The sequence below is a fragment of the Crinia signifera genome, chromosome 7, assembly GCF_055691185.1.
Source record: "Crinia signifera chromosome 7, ASM5569118v1, whole genome shotgun sequence".
Classification (NCBI taxonomy): domain Eukaryota; kingdom Metazoa; phylum Chordata; class Amphibia; order Anura; family Myobatrachidae; genus Crinia; species Crinia signifera.
Window position 1 is genome coordinate 188,814,074 of NC_139223.1, and position 22,845 is coordinate 188,836,918.

The window sequence follows — 22,845 nt, forward strand, 5'->3', positions numbered from 1 at the left end:
GTCAGGGACAGCAGACATCACCTAACTGTCACTGCGTCTCTAGACGCAGTGACAGTTAGAAGTCATGACGTACATGTACGTCAAATGTCGGGAAGTACTTCCCGACCATGACGTACATGTACGTCAAATGTCGGGAAGGGGTTAAAATGTGAAAGAATTATGCAAACGATAATGAAAATGGTATTCAGTGCCTCTCTTTTTATCCATTAATTGTTCCCAAGAAACTCTATACTACAGTTAATTAAATACTTTTTTTTCTCCGTTGCTCATGTATTTATATTACATTTTACCATCAACAATACTTATTTTATACTTCTCTGAAAGAAAAAAAAAATATTGACCAAGGACCGGGGTCCAGGGCCGGTGCAAGGCACCGGAGCGCCCAGGCGAGTCGGGGTGGGGGCGCCCCGGTGCGCGGGGGGGGTACCTGTCCTGCGGCGCTGTCCGGTGCCGGGGGAGGGGGGTACCTGTCCTGCGGCGCTGTCTGGTGCCGGGGGAGGGGGTTACCTGTCCTGCGGCGCTGTGTATTTAAAGCTGGCGGCGGAGGCAGCGGGGGTCCCTGCAGTCCATTAGAAATAACAAGCGCTATCCGCCGGGCTATGCGGAAGCGCTTCTGTTGTGAAAACACTGGCAGCACGCTGATTGGCTGAGATCAGCGTGCGCCGTGCTGCCAGTGTTTTCACAACAGAAGCGCTTCCGCATAGCCCGGCGGATAGTGCTCGTTATTTCTAATGGACTGCAGGGACCCCCCGCTGCCTCCGCCGCCAGCTTTAAATACACAGCGCCGCAGGACAGGTACCCGGGCGGCACGGGGGGGGGCAAAATGCCGCCCCCCAGTGGCCGGCGCCCTAGGCAAATGCCTAGATTTGCCTAGTGGTGGCGCCGGCCCTGCTGGGGTCTAGAACAAACGTAAGGGTAAGGGTAAAAACAGTGGTGGAACTTGGGACAGGGGAAACCTTCCAGGTCTGAGGCCCACACTTGACTGCCCCACACCCTGATTGAACTCCATCAATTTGGCCACATACAGGGGTGAAATCTGTCCTTATGACTTTCAGGCCAACTGGCTTGTAATACAGGGTTTATTACTCCCTTTCACTGGGATCAGGGAATGACACTCATCCAACTCCATTTTAAAAACATGTCTGATGATTATGTTATTGCAGATATAGGGGGAAATTTACTAAAGGAAATTTGTAAAAAATAGGTGTATTTGTATCCAGAAATACACTTATTTTTGACATTTACTATCCCGAAAATACGGCAATTCGTATTTGTATTGATGTGCTATCAATACGAATACGAATTGCCATATTTTCGGGATAGTAAATGTCAAAAATACCTGTATTTCTGGATACAAATACACCTATTTTTTACAAATTTCTTTTAGTAAATTTCCCCCCCATAGTTTGTTTCTGCAGACACAAAAACATTGCATTGCATTCTGCCTTCTGAACGGACCTGAATAAGGTCCACTGTCCAGAAACACATACAAGCGAATGATATATAGTACTGTATATGATTTAACACATAGTTGCCTACCCTCCTGCATTCTGCAGGAGACTCCCTGAATTAGCAGCAATCTCCCTCTCTCCCTCATTAGTCTAGCAATCTCCCTCATGTCACCTAGCCCACATTACACTATTACATTTTGGGGGAAAAAAGGAATGAGAGACAGATACAGTTACATTGAATCATCAGCACCATTTCCCAGCACTTTACCAAGTATAGTAGCTCTTACTAACTGCTTTGGGGCTCATCTACATTTGGATATAAGTAATTTTAAATCACACACCCACGCTTCTAGGTGCCACGTTCACAATCTTTTTTCCACAATTTCTCCATATATGGAAGTAGCCACGCCCTTTGGGTGGAGCATGACACACCCCCTCAATGGGGCGCTGTGCAAAATTCTGCTACCAACCATAATCTCCCTGAAACTACTTTTCAAGAGTAGGCAAGTATGATTTAACATTACTTCTTATGTGGGATGTGCTGTAAATCGCACCAACATATTATCTGGCCATACACACTGCACTACATTGCCATGTCCAACCAGAGTTGGTCACATACGACAAGCGCACACTAGACAGTGAAGATGATTTCGATGATTTGTTGTGCCGATAACGGCGAAAATTAGAAATATTGTTCAGGTATGTGGTGCACTGCCTAAGCCTTAGAATGAGAGAAAGTACCAACCAAATCCTTTATTTTTCACAAACACAGCCTGTAACATGGTAGTTAGACACTGATTGGCTGGTCCTTTAACTTCGCCCACTTTATCTCTCTTTAAAGATTAGTACATAGACACCTGTGACCTAATGAACTAATCCACCAGCTCATCACACTGGAATTTAATAAGCCTGTGAGGGATAACCCTTGGTTCCAGTCATCCAACAGGAAACCATTATTGTAGGAATAAGAGATGGAAAACCACCATCAAGCAAAACAATACAAAACCATAGCTTAAGATATACCACACGCTACTATAGCAGCAGTTGCTGCATGAAACATTCCAGGTGATAAGGAGGCCAACAGCTATTTTAGTTTCGGCACCACAGGTAGTGGTATCCACTATGGCAGTACCAGCAGCACTAGTGATGTAGCAGCAAATTCAATGCTCATATTATTAGCATAGATCTGGTGGTCTGTCAGCACTGGTCTGGGATTCCCCCAGACCTGCTCTGGAGTTCCCTTAGCATTTGACTTTAGTTCCCTTGGTAATGGTCTGGAATTCCCTCGGCATTTGATTAGAGTTCTCTTGGTGTTGGCCTGGAGTTTCATCGGAATTGGTCCGGAGTTCTCTAAGCACTGGTCTGGAGTTGCCTAAGCACTGATCTGGAGTTCCTTCAGGATTGATCTGGAGTTCCTTCAGTATTTGTCTAGAGTACCCTCAGCACTGGTCTACAATTCCCTGCTGTTATATCTCCCATGCTGAGCATGCTTAGCATTGTGATATTGCTGCTACAAGAACCACACTTCTGCAGCCAATGATGTGGTCTGGCTAGAGACTTATACAATGGTAAGCCTGTGTCCATGAGCATCTATTAAATTGATTATTAGTTATTAACAGAGCGGCTCCAGAGGAGGGGCGGGAGTGCAATTTAGAATTCAAATAGGAGAGGCACAGCAACTGCCACCAACAGAAATTCCAAACAGACTCACTGGCAGTGGGTGTGGCTCCCCTGTTTGAATTTTGAACTGTGCTGCAGCGCCACCTCTGGAGCCGCCACTGGCATTAGTCCTTGCTGCAGCTACCTAGACTTGGGTGCCGCTTCTCCGCCCACTGTCTAAGATTTCTGAACGATTTGTTGTTTTTTTTCAAATGTGTCAAATTGTATATCTATGTTATACTTCACAATTTCTCAATTCTAATTTCCAATTGACTTAAAGCCTCCCAATGTTATATAATATTCTCTGTTGTGGTAATTGCCCTATATAGGGCTTGATTCAGTTTTGTTAGCAGCAAAGGAGCAAAACTATGTTGTGATGCAGGTAGGGCAGATGTAACGTGCATAGAGAGTGAGTTAGATATTTGAGTGGGGTGTGTTCAAACTGAAATCTAAATTGCAGTGTAAAAAATGGGATTTTTGTAAGAACTTAACGTTCAAATCCTTTTCTCTGAGTCCATCCTGGTGACACAGCTCAACCATGGGACGTAGTAGGGTCCGTTTTTGCCAAGCACCTATGCTATGACTTTGACAGAGGCAGGCTCCTCCCTCACTGCACAAAAGAAGGCTTTTGCAACACTGATAGCACCAGGGACAAATCCCAAGAAGCTACTGGTTGACGATATGGTGGTCTAATTCGCACAACCCCCTGAAAGCACTGAACCTCAGGTAAAAGAGCTACCCATTTCTGAAAAAATATAGAATATATATATATATATATATATATATATATATATATATATATATATGCACCTTTAGAGATGGAAGACTCAATCCTGCAGAAAACCCATCTTGAAGAAAGTCCAGTTTGAATCTAGACATATGCACCTTCTGTCGCTCACACCACCTGATGTATATCTTCCATACATGTAGTAATTTGCAGAAGAAACAGCCTTTCTGGCGTTCATCATAGTTTCAATTACTCCATCAAAAAATCCCTTCTTTTTCAACAATGAGCTTAGCCACGCCGTCAAATTTACTCGAGCTAGGTCCTGATGAAGAAACGGACCTTGCTGAAGCAGATCTGGTCGAAGTGGAAGGCGCCACGGAGGTGCTACTGATAATCTGAGAATGTCCGAATACCAGGACCTCCTGGGCCAGTCTGGGGCCACCAGGATCACCTGCAACCTCTGAAGACGAATTTTCTTGAAAACCCTCGCCAGCATTGGAAAAGGAGGAAACATGTAGGCCAGGCTGAACGTCCAAGCCACTGTCATGGCGTCCACATCCCACGCCCTTGGATCTCTGGTCCAGGAACAGAACAGGGGAACTTGACAGTTGTGCTGAGAGGCCATCAAGGCCATCAAGTCCACCTCCGGAATCCCCCAGCACCTCGTGATGTCCTTGAACACTTCTGGGTGTAAAGCCCACTCCACTTTCAGCAGTTCCGATCTGCTGAGTAAGTCCGCCTCCACATTCCGTATCCCTGGAATGAACATTGCTGACAACGCTGGGTCATGGGACTCCGCCCAATGGAATAGCTGAGATATCTCTTGCATCGCCATCTTGCTTCAAGTACCTCCTTGATGGCTCAGGTATGCCACCGTTGTGGCATTGTCCGACAGAATTCTCACTGGAGAACCCTGTATCACAGACTCTGCTTGCAAAAGGGCCCTCAGCACCGCCATGAGCTCCAAAATATTGATCAGCAGAAGAGCATCCGACTGTGACCATAGACCCTGAAGCCTGAGATGGAGAGCCACAGCTCCCCACCCCTTGAGACTCACATATGTTGTAATCACCAGCCAGTCCCAAGTCAAGAGAGATCTGCCCATCTGCAGAGATTTCACGTCCATCCACCACAACATGGACACCCACGACTCCTGAGAAAGAGAAATCCTTTCTGTTCTCATGGTATCGGTATTCCCCGACCAAGAAGTCAGAATGTTCCACTGGAACACCCTGGAATGAAATCTTGCATACTGTAGTGTCTCAAACGTGGCTATCATCTTTCGGAACAAATGAAGGTGTGGTGGCGCTGAACTTGTGTGTCCCACGGAACGTTTTTTTGTATAAACAGGAGCTTTGACACATATAAAGGTATCTTTAGTGACACATAACAGCTTATCCAGAGATCATAGCATATAAGACAAATCAATCCAATTGCCAAGATGGGTGCTGTTATGATGTCCACCGGGACCTGGGGAGTGAACGTTGGTGGTGAGAGCAGGTGGTTTAGGCGTGAGCCCGCAGCCGGGACCGCCGGTTAGGACGGCCACAGCGGATGCTACGCTAACTCTATTGAGCCCCTGAGGCCGATGGTAAACCCCTGCAGAGCTAGGCTTCACCTGTGGCCGCCGCGTCCGAAGGAGCGAGTTAAGCCCACTCCGACCCCGATGCAGCCAGGTCTTAGGAATGGACAAGGGGTAAACGATCGCCACAGGGTACTCAAGAGGACCACTGGCTAACGGGCCTAGCTGGGAGTTGACCCCTGACTGCCGGCACCTGGCCAAACCGGGATGCGACCGAGTCGCAGGCACAAGGAGGACCGGTAGAGGAATCCCCAGCAGGAAGCACCACGACTCCTCAAAACACTGTATCCACTGCGAGGTACGACCACGGCGGCCACGAGCAGGAACAGGACAAGGGAAAGTAAGCCCACGGAGGGGCACGGCCACGGCAAGGAGCCGGACACTGAAAAGTAAGCCCACGGGGGGGCACGGCCACGGCGGGCCACGGGAAGAATCTAGACGATAAAAGTAAGCCCACGGAGGGGCACGGCCACGGCGGGCCACGGGAAGAAACTAGACAATGAAAGTAAGCCCACGGAGGGGCACGGCCACGGCGGGCCACGGGATATGAGAGAAAGAGACCAAAGCTCCAAAGGAGCACTTACGTGACCCACGGATGATGGGAGATGTGGGCAGAAACGCAAGCTCACACTGAAGCTGGGACACAGGCAAAAGTAAGGTACTGCAGCAGACAGGACGCTGACAGGAGCAGGACGCTGGAGCTGACAGGTCACTAGGACCGAGGACCTGGGAGCCTCGGGGACCGGGAAGCGAGCATAGGCAGTGAACCAACCTAAAGCTATAACCGGCGTCTGTGCCCAGCAGACGCCGGCTATTTATTTGATTTTCGCGCCACCTGACTGACGTCAGGTGCGCGTATCTGCGGCCGCCGCGCGAGAGCTCGGGAACGTTGCCTAGCAACGTCCCGACGCTCGGCGCTAGAGTGAGGCTTGGGACGCTGCTTGGCAACGCCCCCAGCCGCGTCACTCAATGCCGCATCCGCCGTCCGTCCGGGTGCCTTGCAGCCCGGGCGGCGGCGTGCAACAGTACCCCCCCCTTGAGGAAGGGTTAACAACCCTTTACCACCAGGTTTATCGGGAAATTGCCGGAAATAATTCCTCTTCAGATTGGGCGAATGCAAGTCCCTATCGGGAACCCAAGACCTCTCCTCGGGACCGAACCCCCTCCAGTGTACGAGAAACTGCAGAGACCCTCTCACGAGTCTGGAATCAAGAATCTTCTCAACCCGGAACTCCTGTTGCCCCTGCACAATGACTGGGGCGGAGCCACTCTTCAGTCTGCGAGGAAACCTTTGCGAGAAGACCACTGGTTTGAGAAGCGAAGCATGGAAGGTACTGGAAATTCTAAGGGATTTAGGTAATGAAAGGCGGAACGCCACCGGATTAACCCTCCTGACAATCCGGAACGGGCCAATGAACCGAGGCCCCAATCTTGCCGATGGTTGGTGAAGCTTTATATTACGGGTGGATAGCCACACCCAGTCACCAACCTTAAAACGGCAAGGACGTCTGGATTTATCAGAAAATACCTTCTCTCTGAGGGACGCTTCTTTAAGGGCCAAATGGACCTTTTTCCAGATGACTCTGAGTCGAGAGGCAGCTGACGATGAGGAACTGGGGGCATCGGGTCCCAAAGAGTTGGCCCGCGGGTGGAATCCATAGACCGAAAAAAAGGGTGAGGCCTTGGACGCTGAATGATGTGCGTTATTATACGCAAATTCAGCTAATGGCAGAAAACTGACCCAATCATTTTGCATCTTGGAAACAAAGACCCTTAAATATTGTTTGAGGGACTGATTGAGACGTTCTGTTTGGCCATTGGCCTGTGGATGGAATGCAGAGGTGAGACTGATCTTTACTTTCAGGGCTGCACAGAACAGCCTCCAGAACTGTGCCACGAATTGTGGCCCACGGTCGGACACAATATCACTGGGCAATCCATGCAGCCGAAAAATGTGCTGAAGAAATAAAGTGGACAGTTCCTTGGCCGAAGGTAACTGTTTTAAGGCCACAAAGTGTGCCATCTTGGAGAATCTATCGATCACGACCCAGATGACCTGACACTGGGACGAGATCGGAAGACCAACAATAAAATCCATGGCCAGATGGGACCAAGGCCTGCTGGGAACAGACAGAGGCAACAATTCTCCTAATGGTCGGGCGCGTGGAACCTTATGACGGGCACATTCCGGGCAAGACAATACAAAGTCTTTGTTATCCCTGGCCATCCCTGGCCACCAGACCACGCGAGAGAGGAGAGCAAGAGTTTTATATACTCCTGGATGGCCAGCAATTTTGGAGTCATGACATTCTGCCAGAACCCTGCGTCTTAGTGACGGAGGAACGAACAACCTGTTCTCCGGAGTTTGGGCTGGAGCTTGTCCTTGTGCTTGACGGAGAAGGCCCTCCAAGGTTTGACTCACTCCAGCATGAATACAGGATGTGGGAACGATGGGCCCCAACTTGACTCTACTCTCCTGTTGAGGCAGAAAACATCTAGAAAGAGCGTCTGCTCTGATGTTTTTGGATCCCGGCCTATACGAAATAATAAAATTAAATCGCATAAAGAAAAGGGCCCACCGAGCCTGGCGAGCGTTCAGTCTCTTGGCTGACTCAATGTACTGAAGATTCTTATGATCTGTTAATACAAGAATCTGATGAGCTGCACCTTCTAACCATTGTCGCCACTCGTCAAAGGCCCATTTTATGGCAAGTAGTTCCCTGTTGCCAACGTCATAATTGGACTCCGCCTGGGAAAATTTTCGGGACATGTAGGCACAGGGGTGGAAAAGTAAAGACTTCGGATCTCTCTGAGAGAGAACCGCCCCGGCCCCTACCTCCGAGGCGTCGACCTCAACAACAAAAGGAAGCTCGGGATTGGGATGTTTCAGAATTGGAGCCGAAACGAAGGCCTGCTTCAACGTTTTAAAGGCCTGTTCCACCTGAGGACTCCATACTGATGGATCCGCCCCTTTTTTAGTCAGGGCCACTAAGGGTGCCACAATGGACGAAAAGGCATAAATAAAACGTCTATAATAATTGGCGAACCCAAGAAATCGTTGGACTGCTTTTAAATTAGTGGGCCTGACCCAATCCACAATGGCCTGCAATTTCTTGGGATCCATTTGGAACCCCTGGGAAGAGATAATATAGCCAAGAAAAGATACTTGGGTCACCTCGAACTCGCATTTCTCTAATTTAGCGAATAGCTGGTTTTCCCTGAGTTTCTGTAGCACCTGACGCACTTGTGCTCTATGTGACTCCAAGTCTCGGGAAAAAATTAGAATATCGTCTAAATAGACAACAACAAAATTGCCCAGGAACTCCCGAAGGACGTCGTTGATAAAATCCTGAAAGACGGCCGGGGCGTTGGAAAGACCGAATGGCATTACCAGGTACTCGTAGTGCCCCGTCTGAGTACTAAACGCCGTCTTCCATTCGTCCCCCTCCTTGATTCTTATCAGGTTATAGGCCCCCCTTAAATCGATTTTAGAAAAAATAGTAGCAGACCGTAGCTGGTCAAAGAGAACCGTGATCAGAGGAAGGGGATAGGTGTTTTACACCGTAATTTTGTTAAGGGTCCCGGAAATCTATGCAAGGCTTTAAAGACCCATCTTTTTTAGATACAAAAAAGAAACCGGCGCTGAGAGGGGATTTCGGGGGTCGAATAAAACCTTTAGCCAGACTCTCTTGGATGTATTCATCCATTGCTTTTGTCTCTGGGCCAGACAACGCATAAAGTCTGCATTTAGGAAATGAAGCATTAGGAATTAATTGGATGGCACAGTCATATGGCCGGTGTGGGGGTAACCTGTCGGCCTTGCCTTTAGAAAAGACGTCAATAAAATCCTGATAAGGAACAGGAACCCCTGCTAAAGAGGTGGATTTTACAGAGAGTGAAGAATGGAAGCACTGTTCCTGACAATAAGGACTCCAATGGGCAATCTCCCCCAGATGCCAGTCTATGACGGGATTATGCTTCTTCAACCAGGGGAAGCCCAACACGATGGGTACTGAGGGGCAAGATGTTATAAGAAAAGTAATCTCCTCCTGGTGAAACAGACCAATAGATAATAGTACTGGAGGAGTTTGAAATGAGACAGCCCCATTGGAGAGTACTCCACCATCTAAACCCCGTAGGGAAATGGGAACCGGGAGCGGAAGTTGGGGAATCCCCAAGCTCTGGGCAGTGACTATGTCTAGGAAGTTTCCTGCCGCGCCACTATCAATAAAAATAGACCCAGAAAACTTATATCCCTGAAAGGATAAACACCCCGGTACTAATAGCGAATCTAGAGAGGAAAATAACTGAAGGCCGAAGTGAACCCTCTCTCCGTTCACTTGGCCCGGCCTTTTACTGGCCGGTTGGGGCAATTTCTCAGAATATGACCTTTACCACCGCAGTACAGGCAAAGGCCTGAGCTTAGTCGGCGAGCCCTTTCCTCTGGGGAAATACGGGCTGCCCCGAGCTGCATAGGCTCCTCACTTTCCTCTGAGGTCATGGGTACATAAGGAACTACCCGAGTGAGAGAGCCTCGTTCAGACCTCCGCTCTCGGAGGCGACGGTCGATTTTAATGGCTAACTCCATTAATTTATCCAGCGTTTTGGGTGCTGGGTACTGAATAAGGCAATCCTTAATCTCGTCAGCCAGACCACAGCGAAATTGGCTGCGTAAAGCTGGATCGTTCCAGCCGCAATCGTTTGCCCATCGGCGGAACTCAGTGCAGTAGGCCTCCGCTGGATCCCTCCCTTGCTTAAGGGCTCTGAGATGAGTCTCAGCTGAGGCTTCTCGATCAGGATCATCATACAATAACCCCAGGGAGCTAAAGAAATTATCCAGCGAGGTCAAGGCTGGACTGTCTGATGGTAGCCCGAAGGCCCAGGTCTGGGGGTCACCTTGCAGTAAAGAAATCACCAGACCAATGCGCTGGACCTCGGAAATGAAAGAGCGTGGTTTGAGCCGAAAGTACAGTTTACAACTCTCACGAAAATTAAAAAAGGTTTTGCGATCCCCAGAAAACCGATCTGGAAGGTTCATCTTGGGGTCTGAACCCTCAACCTCTGGGGGCCGCGTCCTTTGCTCTTGGGCTGTAACTTTTAACGACAACTCCCGCACCATCTGGGTAAGCCCCTGGAGCTGATCCGAGAAGGTTTGGGAAGTGCTCATAGTAAACAAAAAAAAAAACACCCACACGAAAAAACTGTTATAAGACCACTAATGGTCTGTTTTGTTCTGGCCGGTTATAATGTTATGATGTCCACCGGGACCTGGGGAGTGAACGTTGGTGGTGAGAGCAGGTGGTTTAGGCGTGAGCCCGCAGCCGGGACCGCCGGTTAGGACGGCCACAGCGGATGCTACGCTAACTCTATTGAGCCCCTGAGGCCGATGGTAAACCCCTGCAGAGCTAGGCTTCACCTGTGGCCGCCGCGTCCGAAGGAGCGAGTTAAGCCCGCTCCGACCCCGATGCAGCCAGGTCTTAGGAATGGACAAGGGGTAAACGATCGCCACAGGGTACTCAAGAGGACCACTGGCTAACGGGCCTAGCTGGGAGTTGACCCCTGACTGCCGGCACCTGGCCAAACCGGGATGCGACCGAGTCGCAGGCACAAGGAGGACCGGTAGAGGAATCCCCAGCAGGAAGCACCACGACTCCTCAAAACACTGTATCCACTGCGAGGTACGACCACGGCGGCCACGAGCAGGAACAGGACAAGGGAAAGTAAGCCCACGGAGGGGCACGGCCACGGCAAGGAGCCGGACACTGAAAAGTAAGCCCACGGGGGGGCACGGCCACGGCGGGCCACGGGAAGAATCTAGACGATAAAAGTAAGCCCACGGAGGGGCACGGCCACGGCGGGCCACGGGAAGAAACTAGACAATGAAAGTAAGCCCACGGAGGGGCACGGCCACGGCGGGCCACGGGATATGAGAAAGAGACCAAAGCTCCAAAGGAGCACTTACGTGACCCACGGATGATGGGAGATGTGGGCAGAAACGCAAGCTCACACTGAAGCTGGGACACAGGCAAAAGTAAGGTACTGCAGCAGACAGGACGCTGACAGGAGCAGGACGCTGGAGCTGACAGGTCACTAGGACCGAGGACCTGGGAGCCTCGGGGACCGGGAAGCGAGCATAGGCAGTGAACCAACCTAAAGCTATAACCGGCGTCTGTGCCCAGCAGACGCCGGCTATTTATTTGATTTTCGCGCCACCTGACTGACGTCAGGTGCGCGTATCTGCGGCCGCCGCGCGAGAGCTCGGGAACGTTGCCTAGCAACGTCCCGACGCTCGGCGCTAGAGTGAGGCTTGGGAGGCTGCTTGGCAACGCCCCCAGCCGCGTCACTCAATGCCGCATCCGCCGTCCGTCCGGGTGCCTTGCAGCCCGGGCGGCGGCGTGCAACAGGTGCATACCGTACTCACTGTGGGTATGGATATGATAAGCACGTAGCGGTTTCTTTAAAGGACAGGTATAGCCTTATGCCTCATGGGCAGAGGTGTATATGCAAAAAAGGGAGGAGGACCGGTCCCAGTAAAAATATTTAATATTGGTACAGCTGAAATGTGGACAAATTGTCCAACAGTCACAAAATCAGGTAGTCCAATACACAAAAACAATAAAAACAGAATAACATGTAAAAAAACTTCTCTGCCAACATGTTTTGGTGGTCATAGCCACATTTTTAAAGGTAGAGAGTGAGTGACCTGGCAGTGGTTAAATAGCAATATGGAGGAAGTACTTCCGGTTCACCTTAATTAAGTGAACAGGGCTTTAACGCCATAATGTAGCACTTAGATGTACTAAATTTGTATAGCTTTGTGGCTACCATCTTGCCCAACAACCTTAGGCAAATCCAGACAGATGGATGAGATTCTTTGGTACTTATGTATTATCTGGGCTCCCATGTTAAATGCACCCCATTTTTTCATACCCCTACTATCCAACTACGCATGGAGTTAATTTTATATAGTGTGGCGAGCGCAGCGAGCCACCGTGCCCGAAGCGTGGCGAGCCCCGCGAGGGGACGCGGTCTCATAAGAAAAACGGGAGCCCAGATATTACATAAGTACCGATTCTTTGAGGATTTGCTCTGTCAATTTTTGAACTGCCCTGGCCTTTTCCTCTGGCAGGAACCCGATGGAGATGAGTGTCCAAAATCACGCCCAGAAACTGCATTCTATGGGACGGCACCAGGTGAGACTTTCTGGAATTCCTTAAAAAAATGTCAGGGCCACCTTGCAACAATTCTGCTGACTCCGCCTTGAACAGAAGGTCGTCAAGATATGGAATAATTACAATTCCCTTCAATCTGAGTGACACTGCCATGACAGCCATCACTTTGGTAAATACTCTTGGAGCTGTTGCCAGCCCAAAAGGTAGAGCCTGGAACTGCCAATGCTGTGAGCCCACAGCAAATCTCAGCAGAGATTGATGTTCCTTTAGAATGGGTACATGTAGATAGGCATCTTGAATATCTACTGCCGCCAAAAATTTTCCTGACTCCATACTGAGCAGGACTGATCAAAGAGATTCCATTTTGAAATGATCTACCCACAAATGCTTGTTCAGGGATTTGAGGTTCAAGATGGGTCAGAAAGACCCATCTGGCTTGGGAACCAGAAACAGAATCCCTTTTTCCGGTCTCGTGTCAAAACTGCAATAACCACCCCGTTAGGACACTGCCCCTAACAGAGCTATTCTCCTCCCTGCTTCCTTTGGTAAGGGAGTAAGAATAAAAAGCTTTGGAGGATCTCCCTTCAAGTTGATTTTGTACCCCTGAGATACAATGGTATTTACCCATTAAACCTGAGTGGAGCCGAACCAGACTTCTTGGAAGAGCAAGAGGCGACCCCCCCACCCTGCACCCAGAATGGGGAGTCCGCCCCCCCATCATGCAGAGGACTTATATTCAGGCTTGGATGCCTGCTTCTTTGAGTAGGTTTCAAAACAGTACTTGGATGCCTTTCCCTTTCCCGGCAGGAAATTTTCACTTACCAGACTGTCCTCTGCCAGTGGTCAGTTGCACCGTCCCGAAAGGATGAAGGAAAGGAAGGGCAAAAAGCACCAAAGGGAGACCCACTCTGCTTAGACGCAGGTGTTGGAAGAAAGGAACTCTTCCCTCCAGTGGCCTGTTTAATTAAGGCTTCCAATTCAGAGCCAAAAAGGACCTCTCCTTTAAAAGTCAAAGTTTCAAGTGACTTCTTTGAATCACCATCCGCCCCCAATCTTTTAACCATAAGACTCTCCTAGCCATGACAGACACAGCCAATACCCGAAAAGCCATTCTGATGCCTTCCTGATCTGCCTCACAAATCTGCAGCACACTTTAGCTTTTCCACTAAAGACAACAATTCAGGATTAGCTGCATCTCTTAATTGAGCACACAACATGTCCGCCCACACTATCATGGCCCTGGAGACCCAGGCCACAACTATGAGAGGCCCGCAGGGAAAACCCTACCCCTTCAAACATAGCCTTAAGACTCCCTTCCAACTTTTAGTCTACCGGGTCCTTAAAGGCCGCACCTCCTTGGACAGGGAGTGCCGTGGTTTTGGATAGATGGGCCACAGGTGCATCTACTAATGGGACTTTTCCCCACAATTTAGCATGATCCTCTGGCATGTGGAACTTATATATAATAGGCTTGCCTGAAGAGGTGAGTTTTCAGGGAATGCTTGAGAGTTTGGAGGCTAGTGGAGAAACACAGAGGCAATCACAAGGAAGCAGACTACCTGTCGAAGATTTAGATAGTGTTAAATATGAGTTCCTTTAGCGAATACCTAATCCCAATGGATCTGGACCTTATACTGGCTAAATAATGTGACACCGCAATGTACATCATTTATCAGACTGGGCGGCCATCAGCGGCAGCCACACTGGGGACAATTGCTCCCAAACCGGGCAACATGAATCTGTGTCTTGGCTCTGAGGCTGCCACTTCTGGGTATACATTATATGGATATAGACATGCCATATCCGTATAGGCAGAGAATATGTATACAGCACTTTGGGACCGATTCAGGCCTGTTCACTAGGCTGCATACAGTATATTAGCAGCCTAGTGAACGGATAATCGTTCCCGTTTCCGCCCCCTGCTCGCTCCTCACAAAAGCCGTTTGCTCCCGGGGGTTTGCACATGCGAATATTCACACATGTGCAAACCCTGACCATCGGGGGACAAATTCGGCCTGCTGCGAACGCGTCTGAATCGGCCCCATTGTACAAACAGAAGCTTTAGAAGTGAATGGCCCCTAGAAATCCCCTACTATTACAGTCATTCATTTCTGACAGCATCTCCGTCACTTTTCCCTGTACACTTGTTGGATAACTTTGTTCACTTTCTGATAAGGAAAATACCATTTAGGTGCATTGTAGGATTTTCTTAAAAAAAAAAAAAGTTCATTAGTACAAAGTGGAAATACTGCGTCACGCAGCTGTGCTAGTGTCACCTAGCTGAGAGTGTTTTTATATATGACTCACTTTCCATGAGTCAACACGCCGGCGCAGAAGAGCCATTAGCCTGCCTTGTTTACAAAGGCTAGCAGCATCTCCATTATGTGAACTCATCCTCCTCATCCTCCTCCTCCTCCTCAGCCGCACAGGAGCTGCCCACTCCCTGAGAATCCAGCAGCAACTCCTGTCCAAGTTTTAGGTTTTTATTTTTTGCCTTCTACAGCAACTGGATCCGTAACTATCGTACCCTGACCTTCACATCAGAGTGTACGAGTATGTTTCTATGCAGGACAGTGGCCAGGATGATGTATGTCTAACAAGGCAGATGGAAGTTCTCGGTCATTGTTATCTTATACTGATTGGTAGAGAATACTTCTGAATAACTGATATGGGAAGAAAACGTTATAGTCTAGTTTTCCTCTGTCAGTAAAGGATTTGCTGACATTTTGTGGCACTTCCCAGCATTTGTTTTGTTCTTTCCAAAACAAAAAGTGGATGTGGTCTAATTTATATAGCGCACTTTCTCCAACAGGACTCGTCACGAAGATTATATTGATGTAGTATTAGTGTTAGGGTCCTAATCCTATACCAGTCACCTATTCTATTCTCCCTCTATGGGGGTCGTGGACCCCAACGAGGGAAAATAGCGGGTGGCCGCTGGGCACCCAGCTGTCTGCGTTTTGACAGTCGGGATCCCGACGTCGGGTAAATCACTGTCGGGATCCCGACTGTCGGGAACCCGTCCGGCACACCATGAGGAGTGAGGGCCCTGCTCGTGAGAGCTTACATTCTAAAGCTCTACCAGTGAACAGTTAGTCAACTGGAACTTTTATGTGGACAGCACAGTAGCGCAGTGACTAGCACTACTGCCCAACAACGATGGGCAGAGGATTTAACCCAGAGGTTCCCAAACACGGGCCTCAAGGCACCCTAATGGTTCAAGTTTTAAGGATGTCCTTGGCTACTGGTACGTGCAGGACGGGCCCTGCGATATCATTGCAAAAATCCAATCGCCTCTGCCTGATAAAGTGGATGGAGATAAAGTACTCGCTCCAGCTGTTGTCAAACTATACATCCCAGCATGCATTGCCACAATTTTAGCATAGCCAAATAACAAAATTGTGGCTAGGCATGCTGGCACTTGTAGTTTAATATCTGGAGAGCCACGTGTTGCCCAAACCTGTACTAGCCAATCAGATCCTAACTGCCATGTTATAGATGGTGTTTGAAAAATTACAGTTAGGTGCAACTTGGCTGGTTCTTTCTCTCTCTACAAATCTTAGTACACAGACCCTTAAGTCACCAGTGGGCAATCATGGATATACTTTTAACCGAACTGTTCGATCGCCTTAAGGCAGGCATGTCCAAGATATGGCCCTCCAGCTGTTGTAAAACTATATGTCCCATTATGCCTAGCCACAGTTTTGCTATTAGGTATTGCTAAAACTATGGCAAGGCATCCTGGGATGTCTAGTTTCACAACAGCTGGAGGGCCACAGTGTGGACCTTCCTGCCTTAAGGACCATGGGCCTTATTCTGATCGGTGCGGCCCGATCAGAAATATGCGGTCATGTCCGTGCAGGCGAATCCCCGCCTTCCATACGGATCGCCACCTCCGTCCGTATGCGGATATGTGGCGGTCCGCATGAAAGTGGACGGGGATACGCCTCCTCCATGTTGGGAGCAGCCCCTGCATTCGATGGTCGCCGAACATCGAATGCAGGGCCGCACGCTCCACCAGGTCCCGCCACCCAAGACCACACGGACACTTGTCCGTGTGAAATCATGTATGGGGGCGGGCAGCTGACATCCGGCGATGTCAGATGCCCGCCCCCTACACACGCGTCACGGCTTCATTACCATGCATACGCCCCGCGTTTGCATGGGAACGCCCATGAAACGCGGGGCATATGCATAGGGTAATGAGGCTAAGTAGCCCCTCACGCCCCCCTACGCCCCCTGTGCGGCGTATAAAGAATATGTGCGGCGAAATCGCCTGCACATGCGCAGAGTGACCTCTGCACATGCGCAGACGATCAACATCGGCGGGACGTCCGCATGCGGTAAAATCCGCACCGATCAGAATAAGGCCCCATGTTTGGAAACATCTGATTTAGCCTATAAAAGCCAATGGTTCACAATAGGTTTGTGCTTTATATATAAAGCTTAATAATAAAACAGCAAATTATTTCTGTATCAGTTGGACAGGAAGCTCAAATTATCTGTCTGCTGCTTGTCACCACAGATGATGACATTGTCAAAGTACAGAATTTATAGCACTCTCCCCAAATCATGAAACAGTCAGTAACATGCAGCCGTGCCCTTCCTAACATGATCAGATCAGCAATAATCTGCATCTGAATGGTTACAACAGGGCTGGCCAAAACGGTCCTCGAGATCTACCAACGGTCCACGTTTTCCAAATCCCCTAGCTGGTGCACAGCTGTAGTCATTACTAACTGTCACATTCCCCAGACTTCCTAGCTGCTGCACAGCTGCAGTCATTACTGTCACATTCCCCAGACTCCCTAGCTGGTGCACAGCTGTAGTCATTACTAACTGTCCCATTCCCCAGACTTCCTAGCTGGTGCACAACTGTAGTCATTACTAACTGTCACATTTCCCAGATCACCTAGCTGGTGCACAGCTGTAGTCATCACTAACTGTCCCATTCCCCAGACTTTATAGCTGGTGCACAGCTGTAGTCATTACTAACTGTCACATTTCCCAGATCACCTTGCTGGTGCACAACTGTAGTCATTACTAACTGTCACATTTCCCAGACTCCCTAGCTGGTGCACAGCTGTAGTCATTACTGTCACTTTTTCCAGACTCCCTATCTGATGCACAGATGTAGTCATTACTAACTGTCACATTTCCCAGACTCCCCTAGCTGGTGCACAGCTGTAGTCATTACTAAAGGTGGCCATACACACGCAGATTTATCTTCAGATCTGTCTGGTTGGAACAAAAACATGGTTATGAATGAGAGCAAATGACAGTTGACCATTTGCTTGGAAATGCTGGAAAACTGACAAACTGTCACTCATCCATAATCATGTTTTTGTTCCAACCAGCCAGATCTGAAGATAAATCTTACTAGTGTATGGGCACCTTAACTGTCACATTCCCCAGACTCCCTAGCTGGTGCACAGCTGTAGTCATTACTAACTGTCACATTTTCAAACCTGCTGCATTAATTCCTACTATAGAACCACAGGTTTTCTGAAGGTGCCCATACATGTTTCTATTTTAGTTTGCTGTGCTTTTTGAACTTTATTGGTGCTGTGTGATTTTGGCACATGTATGGGATGCGATGCGATGTACTGTGCGATTAAATTTTAGCCTTTTTTTAGAGTTATATAGTGACCTTATGGTCACTAGGTGCATCGCATCGCATTGTACTACAAAAGTGATGTGATGCAATGTAGCACAAAAAGTACTGCCTGCTCATACTTTTTGTGTTATATAATAACACACTCGCGGGGACGCGCATCGCATCCCCGCAGAAACATGGTGCGATTCTAACCACATGCGAAGCGTTTTGAACTTAAAAGTTCAAAACACATGCGATAATCGCAACGTGTATAGGCAGCTTGAGACACATGAACTGTTGGGAGCATACTGCAGCATGCAGGTTTGGCCACTCCTGGTTTACAGGTTGTCTTATCCCCGCCATGCTAACATTAGGACAAGCTGATGAGAGTATGAAGTTTGAGGTCATGTATTCGATTCCCACCATGGCCCTTCCTGTGCGGAGATTGTATATTCTCCCCCATGTTTGCGTGGGTTTCCTCCGGGTACTCCAGTTTCCTCCCACAATCCAAAAATATATTGGTAGGCCAATTGGCTCCCAATAAATTAACCCTAGAATGTCTGTGTGTGTGTGAGTACATGTGGTAGGGAATATAGATTGTAAGCTCCACTGGGGCAGGGACTGATGTGAATGTTCAACTATACTCTGTAAAGCGCTGCAGAATATGTGTGCATTATATAAGAAACTTACTAAATAAAGGACCTCTGAGCCTAGTTCCCCCAATGGGTGATGTAACAAGCAGTAAAGAAGCAGACTAGTTGCAGAAAGAAACCAGCCAGCTTCTAGAGAGCATTTATACGGTGCGATCTGTAACAGGGGAAAGCAATCTGTGACAACGCAACTGCTGTTGATCTACATATGCTAGCATGTCCTGCCATTTACCTTGTGCGTAAAGCTGTGTACACACGGGGGTGATAGGGGCTGAAATCGCTGGAAATATGGTCGCAGGTGACCATATTGCCAGTGATGGGAGTGTGCCCCGGCGATAAATCACCGGGTGCGCGCTCCTGTTTTCAGCCCCGTTATGATCGCTGGTCGCAGAAGCTTGCTCCTGCGACCAGCTGATTACCTCTGCGGCACCGCCCGGCAGAGGTTCCCTTTCATCAGCGACCATCTCTGGTCGCTGATGAAAAGGAGAAACTGAGCAATATATCCCCCCCGTGTGTACGGTGGCTTAAGGTATGCTGTGATGCACACAGTAGCTGGAGGGCCACCAGTTGGCTACCCATTCTATAAAATTATAGAATCTAATAAGTTGCAATGGGCAACTTTACCACTCCTTAATAAATCTGCTGCAATATTTGGACAAACCATTATGGAATGAAGACCTGCTACTCAATAGGTTCCAATATCATCCAAATGTACCCATACTGTACTAGGGGGAGTATACCTGTAGGTATGAGGGCCAAGGAGACTCCAAAATTCACTTTTATGGGAAAGCATATTCCATTGTACTATACTTAATCATTGCACAGCAATTTATGTCAGGAGATCAGTTTCGGAAGCAAGTATTAAGCTGTCCAATCCTCAGTTCCAGGATCTCTTTCAAATTTGTTCACACCCGGTTAGAAGGATCTAGCACGAATACAGATCGTCAGATAGGAGTCTTGTTTGGAGACCTACACCGTGCTCGCCTCTCCTATATGTTTGACACTAGCCAAATTGGACTTCGGTGACCATAAAATAATGGGGCCTACACATAGGGTGATTTTAGCGCTATTTCTAAGCGATCCAACTAGATTGCTTAGATCGATCCTTGTGTGTATAGCCCCTGAGCGACGCGCTTCGCCTGACTATATTTATACTGCATACAGTGTAAACTCACCAGAGAACACTGGTCGTACAGATCGCTCAACACACATCTGGTGCATCGCATGTGTGTCAGAGACCTGGACTTAAGCACACTGCTCAGCTCCTATTGCCCCGTGTGTAGGCCCCATAAATGTGATTGTTTAATATGAATTATTGGTACTCTTTACCTAGAAGGGCGCCCACGATTTTGATCGTGGGCATCGTTAGTAAAAAAAAATTGCGTCAGTCGCATCGCATGCGACCAAAAATCGCATGCGATGCGACCGACGCGATGCCTGCAATTTGCCATAGGGAACAATGTTAAATGTCCCAATTGACCCGATTTTCCTGTTCAATGTCTAAATTGACCCGATTTTCCATAGGAAACAATGTTAAATGGGCCACAAAGGCCAAATAGGCACCCTGAAGTGTGAAATGGCCCCCACAATTGTTAACGCCACCCCACGATCAACGTGAACCTGAAGCGTGGCGAGCGCAGCGAGACCGCGAGGGGCGGCGGTACGCGTCCTACAACCTTTTCATACCCCCACTATCCACGTCGGCGTGGAGTTGAGAATAGAAAGTGTGGCGAGCGCAGTGAGCCATCGAGCCCGAAGCGTGGCGAGGGGACACGGACAGCTGTGAAGCCCGCGAGGGGACGCGTATACCTGTGAAGGTGTCCGTGTGCCACGCTTCGGGCTCGGTGCGCTCGCCACACTTTCTATTCTCAACTCCACGCCGACGTGGATAGTGGGGGTATGAAAAGGTCGTAATAGGCGTACCGCTGCACTCGCCACGCTTCAGGTTGACGTTGATCGTGGGGTGGCGTTAACAATTGTGGGGGCCATTTCACACTTCAGGGTGCCTATTTGGCCTCTGTGGGCCATTTAACATTGTTTCCTATGGAAAAATCGGGTCAATTGAGACATTGAACAGGAAAATCGGGTCAATTGGAACATTTAACATTGTTCCCTATGGGAAATCGCGGGCATCGCGTCGGTCGCATCGCATGCGATTTTTTAGTGCATGCGATGCCCGCGATGGGCGCCCTTCTAGGTAAAGAGTACCGAATTATTTAATCTTTCACTTCTTTACCAATACACACACCAAGAATAGAGCGTAGAACTAGTGTCCTATTGCTCTAGCACAGAATCAGAGAATGGAAAAAGACAACTTTGATTGCAATGGCCTGGAATGGCTTTGGTTATGTGTAATATTACCGGTGAACATGTGGTTATAAAATATTCAAACCCTCAGCCAAAGCTTTGTTTCAGCAGAGTACACTGTGTTCTTACATATAACCCCATTATATTGCACTGGTAACACCTGAGCAGCGCAATGAAGCGCACATCTGCAGCTTGTAGTAAGAGGTAGTTCTATACAGAAATACAGTGTCCATGAATCACTTCACACTGTTGGGAGAGTTATAAGTTTTAATATAAAGTACTCACAAGGTAGTACACGTCTTACTATGGATATCACACAGCTGAGGAGATATGTGACCATACAGATAAGCTCACGCATTTATACAGGATATATGCCGGTATATCCTCTACGATATCCATAATAGGAGCATAGAACGTGCTAGTCCTTATAATACACAAACATTCCTACTGAAGTGATGACACTAGAACCTAATGATGTTCCTTCTTCTAAATCCCCTCACACACTATGCAATATGTGGCACCACAAACCAATTTGTGCTTAAAACACTGAATAATAACTCTGTCACCAGGACTACGCCGAACATGCAGTCGCTGAAAATAGTGTTCCCGCTAAGCTGTTTTAGCCAGGCACTGTGCCCTGCCCGATTTGTAAAGGGCAAAATGCGCCCTGCTAGAACAGCCTGCTGCCGATGCGCACAGGGAAGCCCATGTTTAAGCCTGGCGCTTCTCCTGCAGTTACTTTGGCGGGGCCTGGCCCACCCCCTTTGGTGAAATGGCGGCCCTGGCCTGGCCCCTCTGGTGAAGTCGCGGCCCAGGCCTGGCCCCTCATGAGGTCAGCGGGCCGGCCTGCCCACTTTGGTGATGTCGGCGGATTCAGTCCGCCCCTTTCTTTCTGCCCGCGCCCTGCCCAGTTCCTAGAACCTTAAAGGCTAACCTTGACACTCCAGCATGCTCTACTTCAGTTTTGCTATTTGGCCATACTAATTCTACATAGTAACATAGAAATTAAGGCTGAAAAAAGACGTTAGTCCATTGAGTTTTTAACTTATCTGATGCAGAGCATGCTGGGATGTGTAGTTCAACAACAGCTGGAGTGTCAAGGTTAGCCATCAAGGTCCTAGAAGGAACACTAGGAAAATATTGTCAGATTTGACTACATGTTCAGATGACAATGGGGATAATTAACAATCTACAGGAATGTGCATGGTCAATTTAGCAGGTACACGAACTGTATTGTGTACATTGTCTGCCTTTATCGCAGATTTAAATTTATACCCCATCGTAGAATAATGCGATTGCAAATGCAACCACATGGTGGTATGCACAGGTGGCATTGCTAAGGATCTCTGCGAGCAGCTTATCATACGCGATCCTTACTGAATTAGGCCCCTAATATCTATTAGATAAATATTGCCAACTGTGTTTTATAGCGACTAATCCATTTTCCAAAGCTAGGTCATGTCTCCTAACGTGGGCATTAATGTGCCGCATAAATGGAGTGCAGAGGACACTGTAGCATAATAGATATTGCCCGCCATAATTACCTATTTATACATTCAAATCCGTAATTAGGTAAGTGGGAAGGTTGCGACAGAAATATGGATGCAGTAATTATCTGATTCATCAAAGCAGCCCTGACATTCAGCGAGAGGTAATACAACCCCGCCGCCTGTCCTCCGCAACCCAAATCCAGCTTATTTC